We start from the raw sequence: 15,842 nt of genomic DNA on the forward strand, positions 1-15,842 counted from the left end.
TGGTGAATGTGTGAGGGAGTGAGGGAATGGAGTGTGTGAGGGAGTGAGGTGTGTGAGGTCAGGAAGGTGGGTAGGGACGTTTGACCAAGACTTCCATTTTTGATGTAATTGTTACATTCACCTTAGTGTCAGCACAATATGTGTGGTTATCAAGACCAGACAAAATCCACAAGTTCAGTTATTAAAACGATTTAGGCTTGCTGTTTGCTCCTGGTTTCTACAGATACATTCTGCTGGGTGACCCATGAATCAGTATCTGAATATCCACAGACATGTATAATTTTGTTTTGATACTGTTGAATGTGAAGGTACATTTATTGGATGTAGTTTCAGAGGGTTCACTGTAAGACACAAAATTCTTCAATAGACTGTCAAATGTGAACGTTTTCACCCAGTGTCTGGCCCAGGGTGCAGATGTAGGGAGTCTGGGGGACATGACAGATGTCATCACCATAAGTAATGTGTGCGTTGTGATTCTGACACTTCATGTCCATACATCTGCTCCATGGGCCAGGCTCTGACTGATGATGAACTTCTAAGGCCTGGTTCTTGGTCAGTCATTGGTATCTAATTTAGACAGCATTTGTACCTACACTGAGAGCAGTGATAGACTGTTGGCTAGTTTCCTCCTGCTCAAGGTGGATTCCAAATGATTCTCTGTGAGGGAATGTTTCTATGACTGCCCTGACACAGGTTGGAAACTCTCTTCACAGATTCAGGACCAGGGCAGGGTCTCTGCCAGCGCTCCATGCAGCTGTGAGGTCCAGTAGCACTGTACCTGAATTCAGGCCTTTTAGAATCCACTTTTAATGTCGGTCATGATGCAAAGTGATGGGTTTGCTGACCTGAACAATGATCAGGAGATTGCCATATTTATGAATTGGGCATAATAAAGTATGAGCTACAATTATTCAATGAACAATAACTGCATCATCTCTGAAAACAATGAAGTTGATTTTATATTGATAGAATTAAAATATAAACACCAAACAATCTTTTATGATACAAAAGTAAGGAATCACATTTTTATTTGTATCGAAAAAGGACATGTTGTCTGACTGTGCTGGTGATCACAATTACACATTGAATCTCAGTATTCAAATGCATACATTGTCACCCAATCATTTGCAAAATGGTTGATCTATCCATGATTTAATATTCAGAGTGAGCAAATGATTGAACAATCAAATAGAATTATAACTCTGACACATTTAAATATAATCAATCGATTTTAATTTCTCATCTGAAATGTGTGAGCTTCAGTTATTTGCCAACAATTCTATTAGTTTTAAAATAATGATGGAAAAGGATAGACGAGATCTAAAAGTTGAAGTTTTAAATTGGAGAAAGGCCAATTTTGACGGTATTAGGCAAGATCTTTCAAAAGCTGAGGGCGGCAAATATTCCCAGGTAAGCAGACGGCTAGAAAATGGGAAGTCTTCAGAAATTAGATAGCCGGAGTCCAGAGACAGTATATTCTTGTTAGAGTGAAAGGAAAGCCTGGTAGGTATAGAGAGTGCTGAATGACTAAAGAAATTGAGGGTCTGGTTAAGAATAAGAAGGAATGATATGACAGATACAGATATGACAGTTTGAGTGAATCCTTAGAAGAGTATAAAGGCAGGAGGAGTATACTAAAGAGGGAAATCAGGAAGGCAAAAAGGGGAACATGAGATAGCTTTGGCAAATAGAGGTAAAGAGAATCCAAAAGGTTTTTACAAATACATGAGATAAAAAGGATAAACAGGGAGAGAATAGAGCCCTCAAAGATCAGCAAGGTGCCTTTGCGTGGAGTCACAGGTGTTGGTAGAGATACTAAACGAGTATTTTGTATCAGTGTTTACTCAGAAGAAGGACATGGGAGATGTAGATATATGGAGAAATAGATGGTGATATCTTGAAAAATGTCCATATTACAGAGGAAGAAGTGCTGGATGTCTTGAAATGCATGAAGATGGAAAAATCCCCAGAACCTGATTAATCAGGAGAAACTTGAAAGGGTTCAGAAAAGATTTACATTCATGTTGCCAAGGTTGCGGGGTGTGAGCTATAGCTGGAGGTTGAACAGGCTGGGACTGTTTTCCCTGGAATGTTGGATACTGAGAGGTGACCTTATAGAGGTTTATCAAATTATGAGGGGTATGGATAGGGTAAATAGACAAGGTTTTTTTCTTCTGAGATAGGGAAGTCCAGAACTAGAGGGCATAGGTTTCGGTTGGGTAGGGAGAAAATGTAAAAGAGATGTAAGGGGCATTTTTTTCTCACTCAGAGGATTGTACGTGCTTGGAATGAACTGCCAGAGGAAGTGGTGCTGGTTAGTACAATTATAATATTGAGATGGTGTCTGGATGGGTATATGAATAGAAAGTGTTTCGAGGGATATGTGCTGAGTGCAAGCAGGTGGGAATAGATTGGGTTGGGATATCTGGTTGGCATGGGCAAGTTGGACCGGACAGTCTGTTTCCATGCTGTCTATCTCTTTGACCCTGTGACTGTAATTTAGAAATGATAATAATTTGACATGCATTATCAAATAAATAAATCGTTTATATTATTAAATTGCAGCATACAATAAGTTGAAAACTTGCTATTTTTAGAATGAATGATAAAGAACAAAGAACATTACAACACAGGAACAGATCCTTCAGCCCTCCAAACCTGTGCTGATCCAGATCCTCCTATTGTCTAAACCTGCCACCTATTTTCTAAGGTCCTGTATCCCTCTGCTCCCTGCCCATTTATATTTCTATCTAAATACATCTTAGATAACGCTTTCGTTCATGCCCCTACCCACCTCCGCTGGCCACACATTCCAGGCTGCTACCGCCCTTTGTGTAAAAAACTTCCCACATATATCTGCCCCAAACCTTTCTCCTCTCACTTTGGACTCATGACCCCGAGTAATTGAGTTCCATAATCTGGGGGAAAAACTTCTTGCTATCCACCCTGTGTATATCTGTCTTGATTTTGTAGACCTCAACCTTCAACTTTGTCATGAAAATAGTCCTAATCGACTCAATCTTGCTTCATAACCAGCACCGTCCATCCCAGGCAGCATCCTGGTGAACCTACTCTGTACCCTATTCAAAACATCCACATCCTTTTGTTAATGTGGTGACCAGAACTATATGCAGTATTCCAAATGCGGCCAAACCACAGTCCTATGCAACTGTAACATGTCCTGCCAGCGCTTGTACTCAACACCTGATCCAATGAAGGAAAGCATGCCATATGCCGCCTTGACCACTTTACTGACTTATGTTGGCATCTTCAGGAAACAATGGACCTGAATACCCAGATCTCGCTATAAGTCAATTTTCCCCAGGACTTTTCCGTTTACTGGATCTTTCAAAATGCATCACCTCACATTTGCACAGATTGAACTCCATCTGCCATTTCTGTGCCCATCTCTCCAATCAATCTATATTCTGCTGTATTCTCTGACAGTCCCCTTCACTGTCTGTTACTCCAACAATCTTGGTGTCATCTGCAAACTTGCTAATCAGGCAGCCGATACCTTCTTCCAAATCATTGATATATATCACAAACAACAGTGGTCCCAGCACGCATCGCTGTTGCACAACACTGGTCATAGGTCACCATTTTGAGAAATCCCCTTTCACTATTACTCTCTGTCTCCTGTTGACCAGCCAGTTCTCTATCCATCTAGATAGAACTCCCTGGACCCCATGCGACTTCACCGTCTCCATCAGCCGACCATGGGGAACCTAATAAAATGCTTTACTCAAGTCCCCCAGTACCTTCTCCAGCAACTTCCCTACCACTGATGTCAGGCTCGCTGGTCTACAATTACCTGGATTATCCCGCTATCCTTTATAAATAAGGGGACAATATTAGCAATTCTCCAGTCCTACGGGACCTCACCCATGGTCTATCATCCTGCAAAGATATATGTTAAAGCCCCAGTTATTTCCACACTCACATCCCTCAGTAACCTGTGGTTGAACCCATCCAGACTTGGAGGCTTGTCTACTTTAATACCTTTTAGAGTATCCAAAACTTCCTCCCTCTTTATGTCGACTTCATCCAGAGTATTCGGGGATCTATCCCTCACCTCAACATCCGTCATGTCCCTCTCCTTGGTGAATACAGATGCAAAGTACTCACTAAGAATCTCGCCCAATTTCTCTTAATCCTTTCTTCCTTTGTCCTTGTGTGTGCCAAACATTTCTCTAGTTACCCTCTTGCTCCATATCTATGAAAAGAACTCTTTGGGATTTTCCTCAACCCTGTTTGCTAACGATATCTCATGACCACTTTTAGCCCTCTTAATTCCTCGCTATTTACTGTGAAATGTGGCTAGTGAAAAGAAAATAAACATTTGTTCGTGTGAGTGGGAACTCAGACCTTTTCAAAGTATTTTGTGCAAAAACAATATTTGAAATCCGTCTCAGTGCAAATAAAAAGCAAGAGAAGAAACCTCTTGGGAAGAGTAATTTTCGGCCACTGTCCCCCCAAAGTACTTCTGAGGTGGAAAAGAGTGAGGGTTTGTAAAAAGGGCACAACAGTAACTATGGGTGGCTTGAACATGCAAATTGGCTCAATTAATCAACTGGACAGTGATATCCTTGAATATAGAGTGTATGAGAGAGTATTTCTGAGAGCAGGACGATATGGAAACAACCAGAGAATGGGGCAGCACGATGGCTCAGTGGTTAGTACAGCACCAGGGTCCTAGGTTCGATTCCAGCCTCGGGGGAATGTCTGCGTGTAGTTTGCACATTTTCCCGCTGTCTGCGTGGGTTTCCTCTCACCGTCCAAAGATGTGCAGGTCAGGTGAATTGGCCATGCTAAATTGCCCATAGAGTTAGGTATATTACTCAGAGGGAAATGGGACTGAGTGGGTTCCTCTTTGGAGGGTCGGTATGGACTTGTTGGGCCGAAGGGCCTGTTTCCATACTGTAGGGCATCTAATCTAATTTAGACTTGATATTATTTGGCAAGGAAGGATTGGTGGATGAGCTTTATCTTGGAAGAAGTTACCACAACATGCTGAAGTTTCACGTTCAGATTGAAAGAGTGAAGACTGAGTCATACATGAGAGTTTTAGTGTTAGGCAACGATAATTATACTGACCTAAGGAAGGAAGGCTGTATGGTCTGGGGGGAGCAAAGAACAGTCAAAGGCAGGACAGCTGAAGAAATTTGGCAAACAATTAGGGAGATACTAAAGATTGAAGAGGAATTGCATAACGGAGAAAAATCATCCATACCTTGATAAGGAAGTCAAGGATAACATGAAGGCACATCCCAGTGCATGTCATACTGCACATGTTAGTCACACTGTGGAGGATTGGGCAAGTCAGTGGCCCCGTGGTATTACCATTGAATTCTTATGTGATAAACCCAGATAATGTTCTGGTGACCTGGGTCCAAATCCTGCCACAGCAAGTGGCAGAGCTTGAATTCAAATCCGGAATTTAGAGACTGATGGTGGTTATGAATCGATTGCCAAGAAAAACATACCTGGTTCACTGATGTCCTTTAGGGAAGGAAACTGCCGTTCTACCATAGATTCTCCACTCTCAGACTGAAGACGTTCCTCCTTATCTCCATTCTAAAGATTATCTCTTGACTCTCAGGCTATGTCCTTGATCTTTTCTCTCCTCAATGTGAAAGCATCTTCCCAATGTCTACTCTGACCAGGCAACCAGTATTCTGTATGCTTCTATTAGATCCCCTTTCACCCTTATAAACTGCAGCACCTATAGACCCAGAGACCTCATATGTTGAGCTTGTAATTACTAGGACCATTCTTATGAAGCTACTCTGAACATGCTCCGGGGTGGTACATCCTTCCTGAGTTATGGGGCCCAAAACGGTACACAACAAACCAAATTTTGTCTGACCAGAGTCTTGTAGAGCCACAGAAGTCCATCCATTCAAGTCATTGCAAAAGAAATGCCATCACTGTATTTAAGGCCACCTTAAATAATAATCTTACGATGGACAATAATATATTTACCATGGAGTTACAAAAATGAACAATGATTAAAACATGCTGGGAAGAAGAACCTAGCCTTGACCAAAGTCTCTGTGCTCTTCCACATGCTACAGAATGCAGACAGGCTGCAGCTACCCACAAATGGTTGCAAACAAACCTGACAGCTCCAGACCCTGTAATACACACCTGAAATTGGACCTGAATGGGACCATGGAATGTCGCCTTTGGGCCATCAATGTGACAACCCCAGGTTGGATCTGATTAATCAGGGTAAATGAACCTGTGAATTTCATTGGCAGATTCTTCACACCCTCCCAAAAGGCGTGAAGACTTGGGAGGATAAGAATCAACGTAAAACTGCTTAGCGAGTGGTAGCTCGAGAAAAACCACTGAAAGACAAGACACCTACAAGACCATCAGAAGAACAAGAAGACTTCACCACGTGGAATCTGGTCAACTTCTAGTGGGGTGATATGTGATCATCCAAAGTTCAGTTAAACAATAAGATAGATTGTAGTGTTTTTCATTACGGTATTGTACGTTTTATTGTTCTAATATTAATTGTGTTCAATAAACAAATATCATTGTTTATAAGAGATGTCTCAGTTCTTTTGCTGAATATAAGATTTCAAACACAGTATTTCCCTCAGTTTCTTCATCTAGATTCTTCATGTACAAAGTAAAAAGTTATGGTTCCCTTGCAAAATACCAGTTGTCATTGGCTGCTATCCTTGAAGGATCCTTTTATTCCCACTCTCGACCTTCTGCCAGACAGTCAAGCTTCTGTACACACTAGTACCTAGTCTCTGACACCATGGGCCCTTGTCTTACTCAGCCATCTCCTGTGAAGCACCTTGTCAACGTCCTTCTTGAAGTCCAGACACACAGTATCTATTAGCTCTCCTTAGTCGAACCTGCTTGTTACATCCTCAAAGCATTCTAACAAATTCATTAGCATGACCTCCCGTTGATGAAACCATACTGACTTTGCCGTACTTTACCAGGCACTGGCAATTATTCAGAAATCTCATCAATCACAATGGATTCCAGGAACGTACCCATGACCGGGGTTAGGCTAATCAGTTTTTAATTTTCTGTCTATTGCCTCATGCCCCTTTTAAACAGGAAGCCAGTGAGATCCAAGATGGCGGCGGCCCAGTAGGTCTCAGTCTGCAGAGCTCTGCCCAAAACTCAGGCAAATTGAAGTACCCACCCTCATCTCACCTGCTAAATTGCTAAAATAGCTTTTGCCCAGCAGCCCTAGCCATTCTACATCAAACTTTAGCAGTCTGATGCTTTTTAAAATGACCAGAGGTAAAGTCTCTCACAGTTCACAACGGGCAGAGCCCAGGCAGGGACTTTTCCCCCACTACCCCTTAGCAACAGAGACGCCTGCGTCCACCCCGGGGCGTGACCTGCAAGGGCAAGCCTAATCTCGGAATTTCTTAAACTCTGAGAGAAGATTGATGAGTCCATTGAAGAGACACTGTTCAGGTGGGAGTCGATCTCGGTCATGATGCAGAAACATGACGGAGAGGTCGAGAAACTCGGGCAGCGTGTCGGGCGAGGGGTGGGGCGGGGCAATGGGCCTCGGCCTCCGAGACCACTGATGAGTCATCCATGGGTCAGGTCTGGGCTCTGGAACATCGAGATCCGACCTTAGATGATCATATTGATGACCTCGAAAATCGAGGTCATCGGAAAAATATTCGGTTGCTAGGCCTTCCCGAATGGGAGGAGGAACGTCAGCTTGTTGATTTCCTGGAGCCATGGCTCCCACAGCTGCTGAAACTGGAGTTGGAGCTGGGCTGGTTGCCGGTTGAGCGGGCCCACCGGGTTGCTGTGCGCCGGCCCGGCTTGGACCAGCGCCTCTGCCCGGTCCTAGTTCTACTTCAGCATTAGAGGGAAAAACAGATGCTGCTTGAGTCCACCAAATGTTGGGGAAGGATCGCCATGCCATGATATACAAGGCCTCCAGGATAATGTTATTCTCTGGCTGTGGTCCGCAAGAGGAAGGCAGTTGATGAGGCGAAGAAGCGTCTGAGGGATTTAAATATTCAATATTCTATGCGATATCCGGCAATGCTATGCTACAGTCATGGAGGATCTGTATCAGATCACCGAAAAAAGGAAAAGAATTCCTGAATGCTCTCAAATAAACTGCAGGATTTGAACTGTATGGTTATGACCTAATTTTGCCCCCCTTTTCTTTTTATTTTTCTCCTCCTTTCTTATTTTTTTCTCTTCTCCATCTTTCCGTGGTGGTGGGGGAGGGGGAGTGCTAGTTCCTTCTCCTTTCTATGGACTCTTATCTATCGTGCGATTTATTTGATGATAGGGGGACTTTTCTGAGTGTTTTTTTTTATTTGGTTGCTTATTACTTGCTGGGATTGTAATTTTGTAATTTTATTCATTTTCATCTTGTGTTGTTTTGCAAAGTGTATCGAGGTGATGGTGGTTTAGCTCGCACACTTCTAACATCTGTCTTATAAGATGTTGGAATTTATTTACTCTACTTTGTAATGCCTGTGCCGAGGGAATGCCTCTGGCTGGGAGATGTTATGGTGGGATTATTGGAAGGTAGTAATGCCCCTTGTAAACAAGGGGCAAAGTCTCCTTTTAAATATGTTTTGTGTTATTTGTTTTTATGAATAGTTCTTAGTTGTTTTGATTTAGCTTTTTTAAAGAGTATTTTATGTGTGATTCATTTTTGGTTTCTAACCAATGTCTTTTGGGTGGGGTTCTCCCTCCTGTGGGGTCTCGGGCTTGCTTAGACTATCGTGGCTAGTCATTCGTTTAGGTGGTACACCTGCAAAGTCAAGGGGAGCCACTCATTAATCAAAAGGAAAAAAATATTATCAAGTCTTAAAAAAAGAAAAGGTGGATGTCGCCCTTCTACAGGAGACATATCTACTTGATAAGGAGCATTCGAGGCTGCAACAGGGTGGATTTGGCCAGGTGTTCTTTTCCTCTTTCAGCTCAAAAAGTAGGGGAGTTGCCAGTCTTACTGGGAAGCATCTTCCCTTCCAAATGCGAAGCCAGATAAAACATGAGTCTGGATGGTATATATTAATTAAAGCCCTAATATATGGAGAGGAATATGGGAAAATGAATCTCTATTGCCCGCTGGTGCACCATTTAAATTTGTAATGGAAGTGATCTACAAGTTGGTTGCTCTTGGGGTGCGCCACACAATTATAGGGGGAGGTTTTAATTGTACCATCGTCCCGAGGTGGACAGAATACCTAAGAGCTCTGTGGGCATATCTTTGAGATCTAGGCAGTTGGTGGATCTGATTAGGGAGGTAAGGCTGGTAAGCATGTGGACGTGTCTTCGCCTTCAGGGTAGAGACTTTACTTTTTATTCTAACCCACTCAAGTGCCATACCAGAATTGATATTCGCCTGCCCCCTCGACCCTTTTGAACTCAATATTGTTTTGTAAACTAGGTAATATAACTATTTTAGAACATGCCGCATTACATATGGAGGCTAAGACTAGTGATGACGAGATAGCTTCCCGACATTGGTGTATAGACCCTTTCCTATTGAAGGATAGTAAGTTCATAACATATTTCTCTCAGGAATTTAAAACCTTCTGGAATATCAGCTCAAACACGGCCGGTAACCCTTCGGTGATGTGAGAGACTGGTAAGGCAAATGTGCGAGGCTTGGTCATGTCATATTCTGTGACCCGGAAAAGACACAAGGGAGAACAAAAGCATCTGATCGAGACTCGGCTGAAGGCAGGTGAGACAGCATATGTGGGTAGACCCTCCATTACTAGACTACAGCTGATCACAGCCCTTAGGGCAACTTTGAATGCCACACTGACTCAGACAGCAAAGAGGGATATATTATTTGCGAAGCAGAGATTATTTGAATACGGTGACAAGCCTGGCAGGTATCGAGCATACCTTGCATGAAAGAAAAAGGCTCCCCAAGCCATTACGTCTATTGGAAAGAGTGCTGGTACCCTGACTTGTGATCGTGAAATGAGCAATGCAGCCTTTAGAAAGTTCTGTTTCAAATTGTACAGTTCAAAGAGCTGTGAGGATAGAACGACGAATATAATCTTTTTAAAAAAATAATATGGCCCTCCCAGGCCTAACCTTGGAACAGGTTTGTTCCTGAATGCCCCCCGGCAACCCAGGAAATACAGGAGGCGATAAGGCAGCTCCAGGGTGGCAAAGCGCCCAGACCAGATGGATTCCAGGTTGAGTTCTATCAAGAATTTATTGGGGAGTTGGCCAGGCCACTTATAAATATGTATAATTATTCACATAGTCAGGGCTGCCTCTCGTCTTCTCTGAGAGAAGCAAATATTTCTCTCATTATTAAAAAAGGTAAAGGCCCCAGATGACTGTACTTCGTATAGACCTATACCTTGTTTAATGTGGATTTTAAAGTTCTCACAAAAATGTTGGCATTAAGACTGGAGAGGGTGCTGGGACGTCTTGCCAGTATATCCAATTTTCCGGATGAATCCCGTTTCCCCTTTCCGTGGTCACTGGGAGGTTTTCTTAATTTTGGTATTTTGAATACTCCGGCATTTGTTCAGCTATATAAAACCAATTATACACATTTGATGGAGAAAATAAGATAGGACCTTCAACGCTGGGAAGATCTCCTGATATCCTGGCTAGTTGGAATAGCTTTGGTCAACATGACCATCCTACCTCGCTTTTTATACGCTATGAGAATGCTCCCCTTGCTGCTGCCGAGACAGGCGCTGCGTTAGCTTTATGGTTGGCTCGACTCCTTTATTTGGATTCATAGACAGCCGCTTATTAAATTAGAAAAGCTGCAGCTTCCACAAGTAAGGGGTTGGCTGGATTTTCTGGTTTTCAGGAGGTACCAATTGAGCTCTCTATTATCCTTCATAACTGATTGGGTCTCTTGTGAACCACAGTCAATCTGGTTACATATTGAAGCCTCCCTCGGAAAGTATCGCCTCATCAATCTACAATTTTTGGACAAGATGAGAGTTATTACTGATCATTGTAAAAAATCTATTGTATTAAATACAATCAAAGCCTGGAAGATAATGCAACAGGATGCGGGTAAACTACAAAAAACCTCCCTTATACTCCTATAGTGGGAACGTTGTGATTCCAGCCAGGGCTGAGTGATGCGGTATTCAGAACCTGGGAGTGCAAAAGTATCTTCTGTTTGGGAGATCTGTTCGATGGGGAGGTCATGACGTCCTTCGAACAACTGCATCAGAATTTTGGGCTGCATAGCAAAGATCTTTTTCGATATTTTCAAATAGGCGACTTTTTGCAAATTGATAATTAATCCTTATAAATCGGAGAGGGAAAGTATAGTGCTTCGGCTGATGCGTCCGCCCGTGCCCAGTACTCTCTACCACTAACTATTTAATAAGGTATCGAAGGACATGGAACGGTTATATAAAACCTAAAGACAAGAATTGGGGATAGAAATCTCCTTCGACGTGTGGGACGGTATCTGGGAAAACGCCAGGAAGATCTCTATCTGTAACAGAACTCAGGCTATCCAATTAAAGATACTTCGTCGGGCTCAGATGGCACCTGAGTGATTGCAAAGTTCAAGGCAGGAGCATCTCCAATGTGTCCCATATGCAAAATAGTCGTTGGTAATCTCACGCATAGTCTGTGGACCTGCCATAAGATCTGCAGGTAGTGGGGCAGAGTAGCGAATGCCCTGGCAAAGAGTTTGGATACAGAGATTGGGTTGGACCCAATGTCTCTACTTTGGGGCTCCCCAAATTTCCCCTTTTTGGAAGTACACGGGAGGAAATAATTCACTATCCTTCCCTTTTGATTGAGGAAAAATATTTTATCGAATTTGGTATCCGAAGGTCCCGCAGGAGTTTCAAATTGGCACAGGATAGTCATGGAATATATCCCCCTGACTTACTTATGAATATGGTGCACCAAAAATTTAATTATTTTATGGAATATGGGAGCATTTTTGAACTACATTTGCACAGATATATCAGCCACATTGTTCAGAGCCTTTGTTTAGCCGTGGGGACGGTTCTGGCTGGTTCGGGGGCCCCTGAGAGGAGGAATCCTGTACGAATATAGGTTCTGTTATGACTTAATATAGATTTACTTTGAATATGTATCTAGTTATTTATTTACTTATTTATTTTCTTTACTCCTTTTGTCTATTGTTAGTAATGCAGGATATCCTACTTCATGTTTTGATAGTTTGTAGAATAGATTAGTAGTTTTTTACACATTCTATATTGGGGTTGTTATTATATTGTAAAGCAGAAAAAACGAGTTTGTACTATTTTTGTAATTTTGTAAAATATTTCAAAAATCTTGTTTTCAATAAAAATATCTACTAAAAAGACAGGGTGTCACGTTCGCAATTTTCTCGTCTTCTGAGACCCTCCCTGATTCTAGAGATTCCTGAAAGATCACTATTAATGTCTCCATCCAGTTTATTTATCCATTTAGTTATTCGAGCAATTTCTCCTAATCAGCTCTGCCTCCTCACTCTCTTGAATATTTGGGATATGTTTCATGTCATCTGCCGTGAAATCTGACGTGAAATAATTATTCAGTTTCTCATCTATTATTTGTTCCACACTACTATCTCTCCAGCGTCATTTTTCAGTGCCCCAGTATCCATTTCTGCTTCTCTTTTTTGCCCTTAATATATCTAAAGAGACTCTTACAATCGTCCTTTCTATCACTGGATAGCTTAACTTCGTATTTAATCTTCTCCGTCCTTATTTCTTATTTTGTTGCCTTCTGTTCATCTTTGTAAGCTTCCCAATCCTCTGGTTTCTCACTGCCATTTGCCATGTTATCTGCTTTCTCTTTTTCTTTTACCCTAGCCATGCATTCCCCAGTCATCCATGGATACCTCATCCTCCCTGTACAATGCATCTATTACCTCGGGATGAATCTCTGCTGTGACTCCTAAATTGCTCCGAGAAACTTCTGCCATAACTGTTCCACTGTCTGTCCTGCTCGGCTCCTCTCCCAGTCAATTCTACCTAGCTCCTCCCTCATGTCTTGGTAGGTGCCTTTATTCAGCTGTAATATTAACTCTGGTTCTACCTTCTCCCTCTCAAACTGAAGAGTAGGTTCAATCATGTTATGATCACTGCCTTCAAGGGGTTCCTTCACCTTAAGCTTCCTTCTCAAGTCTGCCCCATTGCACAACACTAACTCCAGTATTGCCCATTCCCTTGTTGCCTGCACATAAGGTGCTCCAAATATCCATCTCGTAGACATTCCACAAATTCCTTTTCTTGCAAACGACTGCCAGTGATTTTCCCAGTCTACCTGCATATTGAAATCCCCCAAATCAGTGTACCTTTGCCTTTCCTACACATGCTTTTTTTCTTGCCATCTCCTGTTCTGTCTTGTGTCCCAGCTCCTGCCTACGATTCTTAGGCCTGTACATAAATCCACCTATGGTTTTGCACCTTTGTGGTTCCTCAATTCTGCCCACACATATTCCATACCATCTGACTCTACTTCGAGTAATGGGAACTGAGTGATGGGACTGCAAAATACTCCAGCATTACCACAAATTTCGAGCTAAGTCATTGAGTAAAAAATATTTAATTGTCAATTACTTTGAAATGTCGCCAGAGTGTATATCTTTGGCCAAATATTCTGTCTGTATTATGGAAGAATACAAACTTTTGAAAATGTGAGAGAATGAAGATATGACGACGACATGAGTCTATAAAGAGATTAAGATGGGTCAAGTGAACAGCCAAATATTGGTGTATAGAGCACAGTTGGAAAATATGTCTATGCTCAAAGTTGTCTGAAGGTTGAATGGAAACGCAGGGTATTATTTCAATGGAGAGATTGGCTTGAGGCACAGAGGAACCGAGGAACTGGGAACCTGAATTACAAAATAAAACCTTTCGGTGCACATCATTTTTTAGGGAGGTAAGTTAAATGTTGAAAGTTTCTGAAATAGAATACATTTAAAAATAGGGAATATTTTCTACAGATCTACAAGGTAATGGTTTAACCACATCGAAAGTGCTATGACCACAATGATATGAAATGCTGTACAGAGAAGATTCATTCAGCTGACTCTTGTGAGGATCGTTTATTTCAGGAGGAAATCTTGAACTGACTGGCCCTGGATCTGCTGGGGTTTAGGCAAACAACATGTGATCTTGTTTAACTCCAGAATATTCCAAGTAGTTGTTACAAATTGAATTCTGAAACAATATTTCAGCTTGTGTGAGCGATTACCACGAGTGGACGGAAGAATATCTCAGTAAAGAAGATGGTGATTTGATGTAATCCTCTCAAAGTGTTGTGTCTTTGTGGAACTCTCTTCCCAGATAGCACTGAGGGATAAGGCATTGAATAATCCTAAAACAGATTGTTGACTAAGAATGACGCACTAACGTTGTCAGGGCAAAGGAGTGATGTGTGATTGAGGTCACAATCAGATCATCCACGACCTTATCACATGACGGAGCTGTTTAGATTCCTTATTCCTGACGCTAGTTTCTACATTTTTGTTGTCTTCAGATACTGAAAAAAAATGACACGTTTCTCATGAACATGAAGATTTTTCTTTTCAGATTATTGGGCACAGCTTTCCATATGTGACTTTTAAACGGCACTCAAAAGCACTCAGGAAAGATTCATGATGTTGTAGAGACATCAGGAGCATAGGACAAAGGGAAAGCCTCGCTTGAAACTGCTTTAGGAATCAGATTGGGTCGAATGGATAACTTTAACAATGCAGATTCCTTTCAGTTGTTGTTATGAGGTGCGTTTCATTAGCAAGGCCAGCATTCTGTTGCCTGTGTTTAATTTCTGATCAGAATATGGTGATCAACCCCAGGGGTTCTTGTGGCACAGGAACACTAACAGGTGGAGGAACAGAGGGATCTTGGGGTCTATGTACATAAATCTTTGAAGGTTGCGACTCAGGTGGATAGAGTTTGTAAGAAGGCCTATGGAGTATTATCGTTCATTAGCAGAGGGATTGAATTCAAGAGTCGTGAGGTGATGTTGCAGCTGTACAGGACTTTGGTTAGGCCACATTTGGAGTACTGTGTGCAGTTCTGGTCGCCTCACTTTAGGAAAGATGTGGAAGCTTTGGAGAGGGTGCAGAGAAGATTTACGAGGATGTTGCCTGGAATGGAGAGTAGGTCGTACGAGGATAGGTTGAGAGTTCTCGGCCTTTTCTCGCTGGAACGGCGAAGGATGAGGGGTGACTTGATAGAGGTTTATAAGATGATCAGAGGAATAGATAGAGTAGACAGTCAGAAACTTTTTCCCCGGGTACAACAGAGTGTTACAAGGGGACATAAATTTAAGGTGAAGGGTGGAAGGTATAGGGGAGATGTCAGGGGTGGGTTCTTTACCCAGAGAGTGGTGGGGGCATGGAATGCGCTGCCCGAGGGAGTGGTAGAGTCAGATTCATTGGCGACCTTTAAGCGGCATTTGGATAGGTACATGGATGGGTGCTTAATCTAGGATAGAAGTTCGGCACAACATCGTGGGCCGAAGGGCCTGTTCTGTGCTGTATTGTTCTATGTTCTATGTTCTATGTTCTATGAATGTTACAACGGGAGAAATAGGGTTCTTAACAATTTGATAGTGAAGGGAGAATGATATAGCTTCAAATCCTGTGTGTCCTTGGAGATTGTATTCCTCACTATTTGATGCTCACAAGCTATGGAAATAGTGAGACCACATTCTCTGTTTCCAATAATTAAAGTGACAGTCATACAGCATACAAACCGACCCTCCAGCCCAAAACAAATACATCAGCCAGAAAACACCAATCTATGTTATTCCCAGTTACCTGAAGACCTATAGCCTACTATTCCCTTTCATTTTGCGTTTAAACGCTGCATTACCGTGTATCTGTGTACTGAGCTGTTTTG

At 42.2% G+C, this 15,842-nt stretch overlaps 1 long non-coding RNA gene across 2 annotated transcripts in view; it reads left to right on the plus strand.

Annotated features, from left to right (window-relative positions):
* Window positions 1-6,524, plus strand: part of LOC140471667 (uncharacterized) — a 74,673-nt gene extending 68,149 nt beyond the window's left edge. For both annotated transcript variants that reach the window (XR_011957151.1, XR_011957152.1), the window contains one exon: window positions 6,264-6,524. This is a non-coding gene — a long non-coding RNA (uncharacterized lncRNA). The remainder of the gene's footprint in view (window positions 1-6,263) is intronic.
* The last annotated feature ends 9,318 nt before the right edge of the window (window positions 6,525-15,842 follow it).

This window comes from Chiloscyllium punctatum, unplaced genomic scaffold (assembly GCF_047496795.1).
Source record: "Chiloscyllium punctatum isolate Juve2018m unplaced genomic scaffold, sChiPun1.3 scaffold_148, whole genome shotgun sequence".
Lineage (NCBI taxonomy): Eukaryota > Metazoa > Chordata > Chondrichthyes > Orectolobiformes > Hemiscylliidae > Chiloscyllium > Chiloscyllium punctatum.